Source organism: Protopterus annectens, chromosome 6.part0 (genome assembly GCF_019279795.1).
Source record: "Protopterus annectens isolate FY-2018-M chromosome 6.part0, PAN1.0, whole genome shotgun sequence".
Classification (NCBI taxonomy): Eukaryota; Metazoa; Chordata; order Ceratodontiformes; family Protopteridae; genus Protopterus; species Protopterus annectens.
This window is the reverse complement of record NC_056737.1, coordinates 1,899,167,120-1,899,177,584: the sequence shown is the minus strand read 5'-3', so window position 1 is coordinate 1,899,177,584 and position 10,465 is coordinate 1,899,167,120. Positions and strand designations below refer to the sequence as shown.

Below are 10,465 nucleotides of genomic sequence, written 5' to 3'. Positions count from 1 at the left end.
ATAAAGTAAGAGGAGTGGTGACTAAGTGAGCTGGATTGCTTTGGATCTTTGGGGTGGAGGTGGTTATAAAACCTACAGAAGGACTGGGAAGTTAAAAGATGATGAAGTTTGTCTGTAAAGGATAATTGGGGAGCTTTGAGCCTCAGGCACTTGTTACAAGCAGACGTACAGGGAGATTAAGATTTGGGTGTATATACTGTAAGAAGGCAGGGAGCAAATAGAGGTTACTTGGTAGGATAACACAGATGAATCATGGAAGAAGAAGAAGAAGAAGAAGGTAGAGAGTAAAAAGAGAAAGTGGAGAGCATCTGGAAAGCCACATCTCAAAACTGAAAGTAAATATTTAGAAAACAAAACAACTATAACTCGACAAACCAATAAGCAAATCCTTAGACAGGTAAAGCACAATGGGAAATCGGTAACAGTTCAATTTATTCGTAAGCACTTTCCTTTGAATACACTGATCGAACTTCTTCAGACATTACATACCTCAGTTAATCAAGTTTAAATAAGGTATCCATATAATCACATAGGTTCATAGGTTCATAGGTAGGGACTAGGCTATCTGCCCGAAGGCATTTATAAGCCTAGCCAGAATGTGTTGGCTTTCACCACCCCCTCATATTAGTTCCCTGTGCCTCTGTCCAGCAGAGCCACTGAAGTGATCCCCGAGGTAAACTTTCCATTTCCCATCCACTCATCAAGGTTTCTTTTGGAGTGTTAGCGAGGAGCTCTGCCTAATGTGGATTGGGTCTTGTTCCAGAGCATGAGAAGTCTCTGGGACAGGAATCTATCCCTCCAGCACGTCCAATTTATTGTTGTGGTGAGGTTTAGATCCCTAGAGCATGTGGCTCAAGGGGATAAGGTTTTCTTTAGGTGGAGCATGTCCATCAATTCTGGGTTGGACATGGCCCTGTATGTCAGGCAGAGATCACCTCTGAGTAGGTGGTATGCAACCGAGTACAGCTGTAGTTTCTTCACTCGAGCTGCATAGGGCATCTGTTTGATGCCAATGATCCTCTTGGTGAGGTACTTCTGTGGTCTTTCCAGCTGTTGCAGGTGTCTTGTAAGGTAACTCCCAAATGGGGCATTGTACTCTATGATGGGTCTGATGAGCAATGAGTAGAGGGGCACAATGACCTCTTTTGATCTGGGTGCGAACCCTTTTGTGATTAGGTGGGCCACGTAGAAGGATTTTCTAGCCACTTTGACAATGTGATTATCAAAGGAAAGATTACTATCTACTTAGGTCTCCAGATCCCTTATTACGTCTTCTGTATTTAGGGGACTGCCACCTATGTTGTAGTTTGTGGGTACTTTGTTGTTTCCAAAGGGGATGACTATGCACTTTTTGGCATTTAGCTTGAGGCCATGATTTTGACACCAGGTATCTGTCTCAGTGAGACCCTTTTGGAGGATGTCTGTGTCAGCCAGAGAGTCAATTATAGCCCCTAGTTTGCAGTCGTCTGCGAACATGGTCAGCTATAGTCCTCCTGTACTTGTCTGTACCTCTGAGAAGTATATGTCAAACAGGAGGGGTCCTAGGACAGAGCCCTGGGGAATGCCACTTGTAACCGGTTTAGAGTTGGACCTAGCTCCCGCAACTCTCACCATGTGGGGTCCATCCATGAGCCAGTTGGCAACCCATCTTGTGACGTAGGGGTTTATGTTCAGGCTGGTGAGCGTGTCTATAATACCAGAATGGGGAATGGTGTTGAAGGCCTTAGCGAGGTCTAGACAGACTGTGTGTACCACCTTTCCCTCATCTATAGCCTTGGTAACTGTCTCAAAGAAGTCCACCAGGTTTAGGAGGCATAATCTGCCCTTAACAAAGCCGAAATGGGTAGGGTCCATTGTTTGGAGGTTCCCAGTGTCTCTGTTAATGAGTTCCATGATGATGCACTCCATAGCCTTGCAGACCAAGCTAGTCAGGCTTATAGGGTGATAGTTCCCAGGGTCTGCTGTGGCTCCACCTTTGTGGAGCAGAATAACCGTTGCTGTGCGCCACTCTATGGGTACGTAGCCTGTGGAGAGGCTGAGTTTGAACAGTGTGTTGAGGTGAGGGGGTTAGTTCATCTTTGAGCTTGTGTAGGACGCAGCCTGGGACACCGTCCGTTCCCATTGATGCTGTGTTTTTGGCTTTGGAGAGGGCTGTTTTAACCTGAGTGTCTGTGATTTCTGGGACTCTACATTCTTCTGGTATGGTTATGGGCCCTTTTGGGGGTGAGAGGGGGGTGAAGTTTGTGCTGAACCTGTCTGCCAGGATGTTGGTGATATTGGTCGGTTCAGTGTATTTTGTGCCATTCTGCACTAACTCTGAGCAGATCTGAGCATGTCCACTTGGATTCTTGACATACCTAAAGAATGCCTTGTGGTTAACTTTGGAGTCCTTGGCAATTTTTCTTTCAAAGCTTGCCTTGGATGATTTTATGAGGGATCATAGTTTCTTGCTGATACTGATCAGGGATGTCTTCCCTTCTTGGGATTTTACTCTTTTCTGTGCTAGTTTCTTCCTTCTATTGTATAGCTTGTTTATGGTAAGAGTCCACCAGACTGGTTTCCTTTTCTTGGAGGAGTGAGTCTTGGTTTTGCTTGGGATGGCATGATCCATGCATTCTTGTACGTGCCCGTAGAATGCATTAGTAAAGGATTTTGCAGCTTGGACAGCGTTATCCTTCAGCATGGGGGCTTTGAAACTTTCCACCTCGTTCTTAAGTAACGTGAAGTTTGCTTTTGAAAAGTTTTTCATGGTGATTTTCTTGTCTGGGGGTGGGGGCAGAATGTGGATATCCAAAGTGATTTGTTTATGGTCAGTTCTAACCAGTGAGGGGTTGACCTTCGGTGTGGAACACCAGTCGCCTATGTTGGTGATGACCAGGTCTAATATGTTGTCACCTCTGGTGGGAGTGTTGGCTAGTTGAACCAGGGCATTTGAGTTTATAAATTCTAGGAAATGTTGGGCAAGGGAGTTAGTACTTGAGTAGTTCTCCCAGTTAATGGTTTGGTAATTGAATTCACCCAATATTAGGGTGTTTGGTAGGACCTTTATGTTTCCCAGTGTTTCCAGAAACATGGACTGGGAGTCCTGGGACATGGTGGGTGATCTGTAGCAAGCTAAAATTTGAATTGCAGTTTTGCCCATTGTTAGTTGCACGTGGATGATCTCTGAAGCATCGTGCTGTGCCACGAACCTGGAGGTGTGGGTATACTGTGGTATCATTCTTGGTGAGGGCAGGATGCTACTCAGGGTCAGGGTCATTCCGGCCAGGGCTACATGATCAGAGTAGTCCAGGGAGGTATGACTCAGGTCATTCACACCAACATGGACAATGACAGAGTCATATTTGTACTTGTTCTGGAGTGACCCGAGTGATTGTGTTATGTGGTGGATCCTGGCATCCGACAGGCAGCTAACAGTAACCTTCTCCTTATTCAGCCTAGTGAGTGGGGCGTCAGTGTGCCTGACTATAGAGTCACCTATTACTAGTATGTTGGGTATGTTATTTTGCATTCAGGGCTGTAATTGCGTGGCACACTGGTTTTGTGAAGTATGTGTTTCATGGTTTGTGTAGGGGGGGTGGAGGTTGCTTGGATGTTTGCTTTGGAGGTCTCTGTTGCTTTTGCAGATTTTTATTTAGAGCTTCTGAGTATGTTTTTGTGCATTTGTGTGTTTTTTGCCAGTGCTGCTTTAATGGGTCTATGTGAGACTGGTGGTGCGATGCAAGCATTTTCCTTCTCCTCTTGCCTTTCTGATCCAGTCTTGGGTTTACAGAGCTTAGCCTCCAGTTTGGCTGTATAATTGCATCTCTTGCATGTATTAGTGTTTGGTGATAGGAGGAGGGGGTTGTCTGTGTACATGAGGCAGTTGTAACTCCATTTAAAGCTATATACAACTTTAAATCCACATACAATATTATTCTTAAAATAACATCAATATCCTAACAATAATAAAACAATACGTTCATACCTACACTAAAACTTATTTAAATATAAATCTAATTAATACATTTACCTTAATTAAGCCTTCAATTTTAAAATGCATTGAATGGAACTATAATCATTCAGTCCAGGATAATTATATGCATTTAATCTAATCTACCATAGTAGTTCGTTCTCCTCCAACTTCAGATTCCAAGGTCCCCCTCTCTTAATCTTGCATTACTTGATCTATTAATTTAAACTTAAACCAATGGTCTGGATTTACAGAAATATGTTTTGCTAATGCATTATGTAAATTCATTTTACTAATAGTAAACAAGTGTTCATACAACCATTCCAGTAATTTACATTCAGTTTTTCCTATATAAAAACCTTCACAGGTTTGGCAATTATCCATATATATTACCCCTTTGAATTGCAATTAAATCTGCCATTAATATTACATTTCTTACCCCTTACAAAAAATGACATCCCCATATCAATATACTTGCAATACATGCATATTTCGCATTTGAAAATCCCTAAAGTTTTTATTGAGGGATTATGAGTACGTTGCAATATATGCTTAACATTATTCTCTCTCTTAAAAACACATCTAGGTTGCTCACTAATGACAGTTCTTATTATAGTATCATTTAATACAAAATTCCACTTTTTAGACAATGTTCCTTATTTCATAGGAATCAATACTAAAAGGGTTAATAAAACTAAAATTATATAAACTATTATCAGGTTTTAAAGTCCTGTGGGGATTTGATCTCCACCCAGACGTACCTAAAACTGAGGTAAAATAACCATTCATTCACTTCTCGTGGACTTCTTTAACTAAATTATCAATTAATTCAACAGGATAACCTCTCTTAATAAACATATTTTTCAAATTTTCACACTCCTGTATAAATTCTTTATCCAGCGAGGTCATTCGTGTGTTGGTCTAACTAGTTGTCCCTTAACGACTGAACGTTTTTGATGGAATGGATGCGAACTATTAAAATGTAAAAACAAATTAGAGTACATCTTTTTCCTGTATATCTTGGAAAAGTACTCTTTTACATTTGTCGATATATTTATACTGGGGTTAGTTATACACATCCACAATTGAAGATTACTATAGAAGCCGAATTTTATGCAGATTGTTAAACTAGAAATGTAGTATACTTTATTTTCTGTCAAATTTGCAGTGCTTTTTATATAGGGAAGACAAATCATTCCCTTAAGGAATGCATTTTAGAGCATACCAGGGAAGTAAAGAATGTAAAAGATAGTAGTGCCTTAGCACAGCATGTGAAGGTGGAGGGACCACAACATGAGTTTAGATGTTTTGCATTGAAAGTGATAGAAGAAGGCATTAGGGTGGCGATTTGAGGAGTAAGACAGAGACAGCAGAACAAGAGTGGATATTGTACTTTAATGCAGATAGTCCACCAGGGATCAATGATGTAGTTTCATTAAAACCTTTCCTATATGCATGTCCACTTGTGTATGTGTGTATGTGTCTAGACATAGATATATATGGATCTATGTCAGATGATTGAGTTTTCAGAAACTTGAAATTTATACAGATGAGACCATATGATTTTCTGAAAACTCAAGCATCAAAAAAACAAAAAAAAAAAAAGTCTACGTTTTTTTATGTCTGTGGAGGGGGCCAAGCCCCCCTGTGCTCCCTCAACCCTTGCAAATTAAATATACCAACTCCAAGATTGCACTACGGTCTAGCAAAGGGTAAATTTTACGATCTTTGCTATACAGTGACCTCCATTCAAAGGCTTCAAGTTTTCACACACATATGGGCTTGACCATATAAATTTTGAGTTTCTGAAACCTCTATCAACTGATAGAGATCCGTATTTATATATATATATATATATATATATATATATATATATATATATATATATATATATATATATATATATATATATATATATATATGTGTGTGTGTGTGTGTGTGTGTGTGTGTATATATATATATATATATATATATATCTTTTTTTTTTTTTTTTAAGGGGGGATATCTGCCAATACCTGTGACTTTGCTCATTTGTTACATACCTGTGATACCCAATTAGGGTGCAAGCTCTCATTCAGGCAGGCATCATGGGATGTTTGTGTGTTAAGTCCTGCTTCTGTATGCATTTTCAGCAAAGCTCTTGGAGTTTTGCATGCAGTAGGTGTTGGACAAGACTGTCACTCCATTCCTTGCATGTGATACAGTCTCGCAGATGTCCCTTTCCTCACTTACAGTATATTCCTCTTTTGGTTATCCAGTCTCCACAAAGAATCTTGCACTGGGACATGTGCCCTCCCCTCCCAACAGGAGAAAACAGTCAGCACCGCCCTTAAATTCCCTCCTAGCCTCCTTCAACACCAGGACCATTAATTTAGCCCTGATTATCTGGGTCATAGTCATGGCTTTATTTCCTCTCTGCCATGGAGGGGATTAACACAACAATTGCTGCAGGACTGCAGACATTCAAATGTAAAAACGGCAACAACATATTAAAAAGATATCAACTCAATTGTACAAGTAATTAGTTGTGAACAGAAAGGCAAGCCTTGATAATACAGCTAGGTCTCAGACATACCTCTGAACCAATCAGGGATAAATTTCAACAGAATCAGGGACAAAGCCAAAAAAATTCAGGGAAAAAACAGAGACACTTTTAAAATATTTGTGCTATTAACTTGAGACATTCACAGAATCACAGCATATGAATTAATGTACATTTTGTGAGGTAAAATAAACCTACAACTCTTAATTATTGCCATTATTCAATAGGTTTAATTCACCAACTTTCCTCCAAAAGTTACCAGTTTTAGGAGGGATTAAGAGGGGCAGAGCTAAAATTTGAGTCAGAATCAGGGACAACCCTGAAAATCATGGACAGTTGAGAGGTCTGGTCTGAGATTTGGTTTTGTCATAATCATACATTTATTTCATACTCAAAACTCATTAATAAAAGTTGAAGCTAGAGTAAATCCATTGAAGGAATTTTCTCAGAAGTCAGAGGACTGGGAGCATATACAATGACACCGAATTATCTTGACATGAAGATGGCCAGCTATGTTGCGGTAACCGAAACAGTCTTCTGAAGATAATAAGGAATGCCATCAGAAGCAGTGATAGACTCATGTCAATCAGACTCCAGTGAAAAGACAGGGTAGTATTCATAATCTCAGACTATGCTCCTCACCAGGTTTGTGACTGGCAAGGAAAAGAGGGCATTCAGGTAATAGCTGCAGGACATCCATGGTAAAACATGACAAAATGAGGTGGTATTGATGATGTGTGATCTGAGCCCTCATTTCAGCTTAGACAGATATCACATGGGTGGGCCAACAGGAATAATGAAGAAGACAACATATTTTACCAAACATGACATGATTATATACAGGAGTGGTTAATATGTAACTCAATTAGACTTCCTCCTAGCCAGGAAAAAGTTTTGTTGTAAAATCAGGGATTGCAAAGTCATCCAAAGCAAAAGAATTGGCTCCCAGCATAAACTACTGGTGGCCACAGTTAGCCGCTAGCAGTGATCAATCAGAGAAGGCTCCAAGGTCAACAGAAACTTGACTGAAAATCTGGATGTTGACTGAAGTGAAAGGAAAGGACTGCAAGGAAATGCATATGTCTCTTACACTTTAGGAAGCAGAGAAAGTAAATATAAGAAAAATGGCATGTGGGAAGTCAAGTAAAACAGATATACAGCTGAGAAAAGTATGGGAATACGGTACCTATGGAAGGCTGGTAGTGTAATGCAGAAGTCCAAGACATTATCAAAAGAAAGGAGGAGTGCAGGAAGAAGTTTATAGGTTCATAGGTGTTTACTAGGCTAACGAACACAAGGGCCTTTTTAAGCCTAGCCATGCATTCCAAATCTCTGACAAGTTCTGCTACTCTTGATAAGTGTAAGCATGGGCCTGGAAGATGAACAATTTACAGGTTACCTGTGTCCATTAGAGATATACAGTGGATATAAAAAAGTGTACACACCCCTGTTAAAATGCCAGGTTTGTGTGATATAAAATAATGAGACCAGAATAAATCATTTCAAAACTTTTCCCACCTTTAATGTGACCTATAACCTGCAGAATTCAATTGGAAATCAAACAAATCTGTTAGGGGAAAAAATATAAAAAATAAAAAACATACAATAAGTTGGTTGCATAAGTCAACACACCCTTAAACTAATACTTTGTTGAGGTACCTTTTGCTTTAATTACAGGATTCAGTCTTATTGGGTACACACCTGCCATCAATTAAAGAGACTCTGATTAACCCCAAATAAAGTTCAGCTGTCCTAGTAGGATTTTCCTGACATTTACTTGGTTGCCTGCTACAGCAAAAGCCATGGTTCGCAGAAAGCTTACAAAGCGTGAAAGAGATCTCATTGTTTAAAGGTATCAGTCAGGAGCACAGTCAAGGTAGTCATCAAGAAGTGGAGAAAATATGGGACAACAGTGAGGTTGCAAAGAACTGGACATCCCTCCAAAATTGATTAAAAGACAAGACGAAAACTGGCCAGGGAGGATGCCAAGAGACCTACAGCAACACTGAAGGAGCTGCAGGAATTTCTGGCAAGTACTGGTTGTGTACTACATGACAACAATCTCCCGTATTCTCCATATGTCTGGACTCTGGGGTAGGGTTGCAAGATGGAAGCCTTTTCTTACACAGAAAAAAATCCAGGCCCAGCTAAAATTTGCAAAACAATACATCAAGTCTCCCAAAAGCATGTGGGGAAAAAGTGTTATGGTCTGATGAGACCAAGGTTGAACTTTCTGGCCACAATTCCAAATGGTATGTTTGGCGCAAAAACACTTTGCATCACCAAAAGAACACTGTCCCCATGGTGAAGCATGGTGGTGGCAGTATCATGCGCTGGGGTTGCTTTTCTTCAGCTGGAACTGGGGTTTTAGTCAAGGTGACGGGAATTATGAAGAGTTCCAAATACCAGTCACTTTTAGCCCAAAACCTTCAGGTGTCGGCTAGAAAGCTGAAGATGAAGGGCAATTTCACCTTTCAATATGACAATGACCCCAAGCATACATCCAAATCAACAAAAGAATGGCTTCATCAGAAGAAAATTAAAAGTTTTGGAATGGCCCAGCCAGAGCCCAGCCCTAAATCCAATAGAAAATCTGTGGGGTGACCTGAAGAGGGCTGTACACAAGAGATGCCCTTGCAATCTGACAGATTTGGAGCACTTTTGCAAGAAAGAGTGGGCAAATATTGCCAAGCCAAGATGTGCCATGTTGATAGACTCCTATCCAAGAAGACTGAATGCTGTAATTAAATCAAAAGGTGCTTCAACAAAGTATTAGTTTAAGGGTGTGCACACTTATGCAACCAGCTTATTGTATGTTTTTTTATTTTTTATATTTTTTCCCCTAACAGATTTGTTTGTTATTGAATTGTACAGGTTATAGGTCACATTAAAGGTGGGAAAACTTTTGATATTATTTATTGTGGTCTCATTTTTTTATATCACAAAAACCTGGCATATTAACAGGGGTGTGTACACTTTTTATATCCACTGTAGGTGCCAAACCAGGGATACATTTCTGGTTTCCCATCCAACTGTCCAAGTTGCACTTGAATTAGGTTAGAGGAACTCTGCTTCACATGGATAGTGAGCCCGTCCATAAATGGGATAATCTCTAGGAAACATACCTATCTCTCCAGCAGGTCCTATTTATATCACAGGCAAGGTTTAAGTCATTAGAATGGGCAATTCTGGTTCTGTTTGTTTTGTGCATATACAGGAGGTCCATCAGAGTCGGGTCTGACAACGCCCTGTATGGCAGGCATAGATCTCCCCTCCAAAGCCAGTAGGGCACAGAATACATGGATAGGGCCTTGAGGTGGTCTGCATAGGACATATTACTTATGCCCTCTATTCTTTTAATGAGGAACATCTGTGGACATTCCAATTGTTGGATATGCCTGGTTAGGTACATGCCAAAGGGGGCACTGTACTCAATGATAGGTCTGAAGAATGCAGAATACAGTGGAACAATGACTGTCTTGGACTCAGATGCCATACCTTTGTTTATAAGTTGCGCAACATAGAATAATTTCCTCACCACTGTAGACACGTGATGATCAAAGGCTAGATTGCTATCTATGTGTGTCCCTAAGTCCCTGACTACTGGGTCAACTCTAAGGGGTGTGTTGTCAATATGATAGTTACCAGGGATGGATGTCTTCCCATAGGATACTATTATGCATTTCTTGGCATTTAGTTTTAGTCCATGGCTCTGACACCAGTTGTTTGTCTATGTCAGCATCTCATTTAGAACATTTATGTCAGTGTGAGATTCAATGACAGCTCCTAATTTGCAAACATCTGCAAATTTAGTCAGCCAGAGACCAATGACATTGGCCTTGAGTTCTGAGAAGTAAATGCCAAAAAGGAGCGGTCCAAGGACTGATCCCTTAGGGATCTAAGTGAGAGACAGAAAAGATGGACCGGGCTAAGAAGGAATCCTGGTTAGATAAATAATAATAGAGGAGTTA

At 40.4% G+C, this 10,465-nt stretch overlaps 1 protein-coding gene across 2 annotated transcripts in view; it reads left to right on the top strand.

Moving 5' to 3' along the window:
• CRYBA2 (crystallin beta A2) overlaps positions 1–10,465 on the top strand; it is a 114,076-nt gene that overhangs the window by 38,075 nt on the left and 65,536 nt on the right. The gene's annotated exons all lie outside the window — the stretch shown is intronic.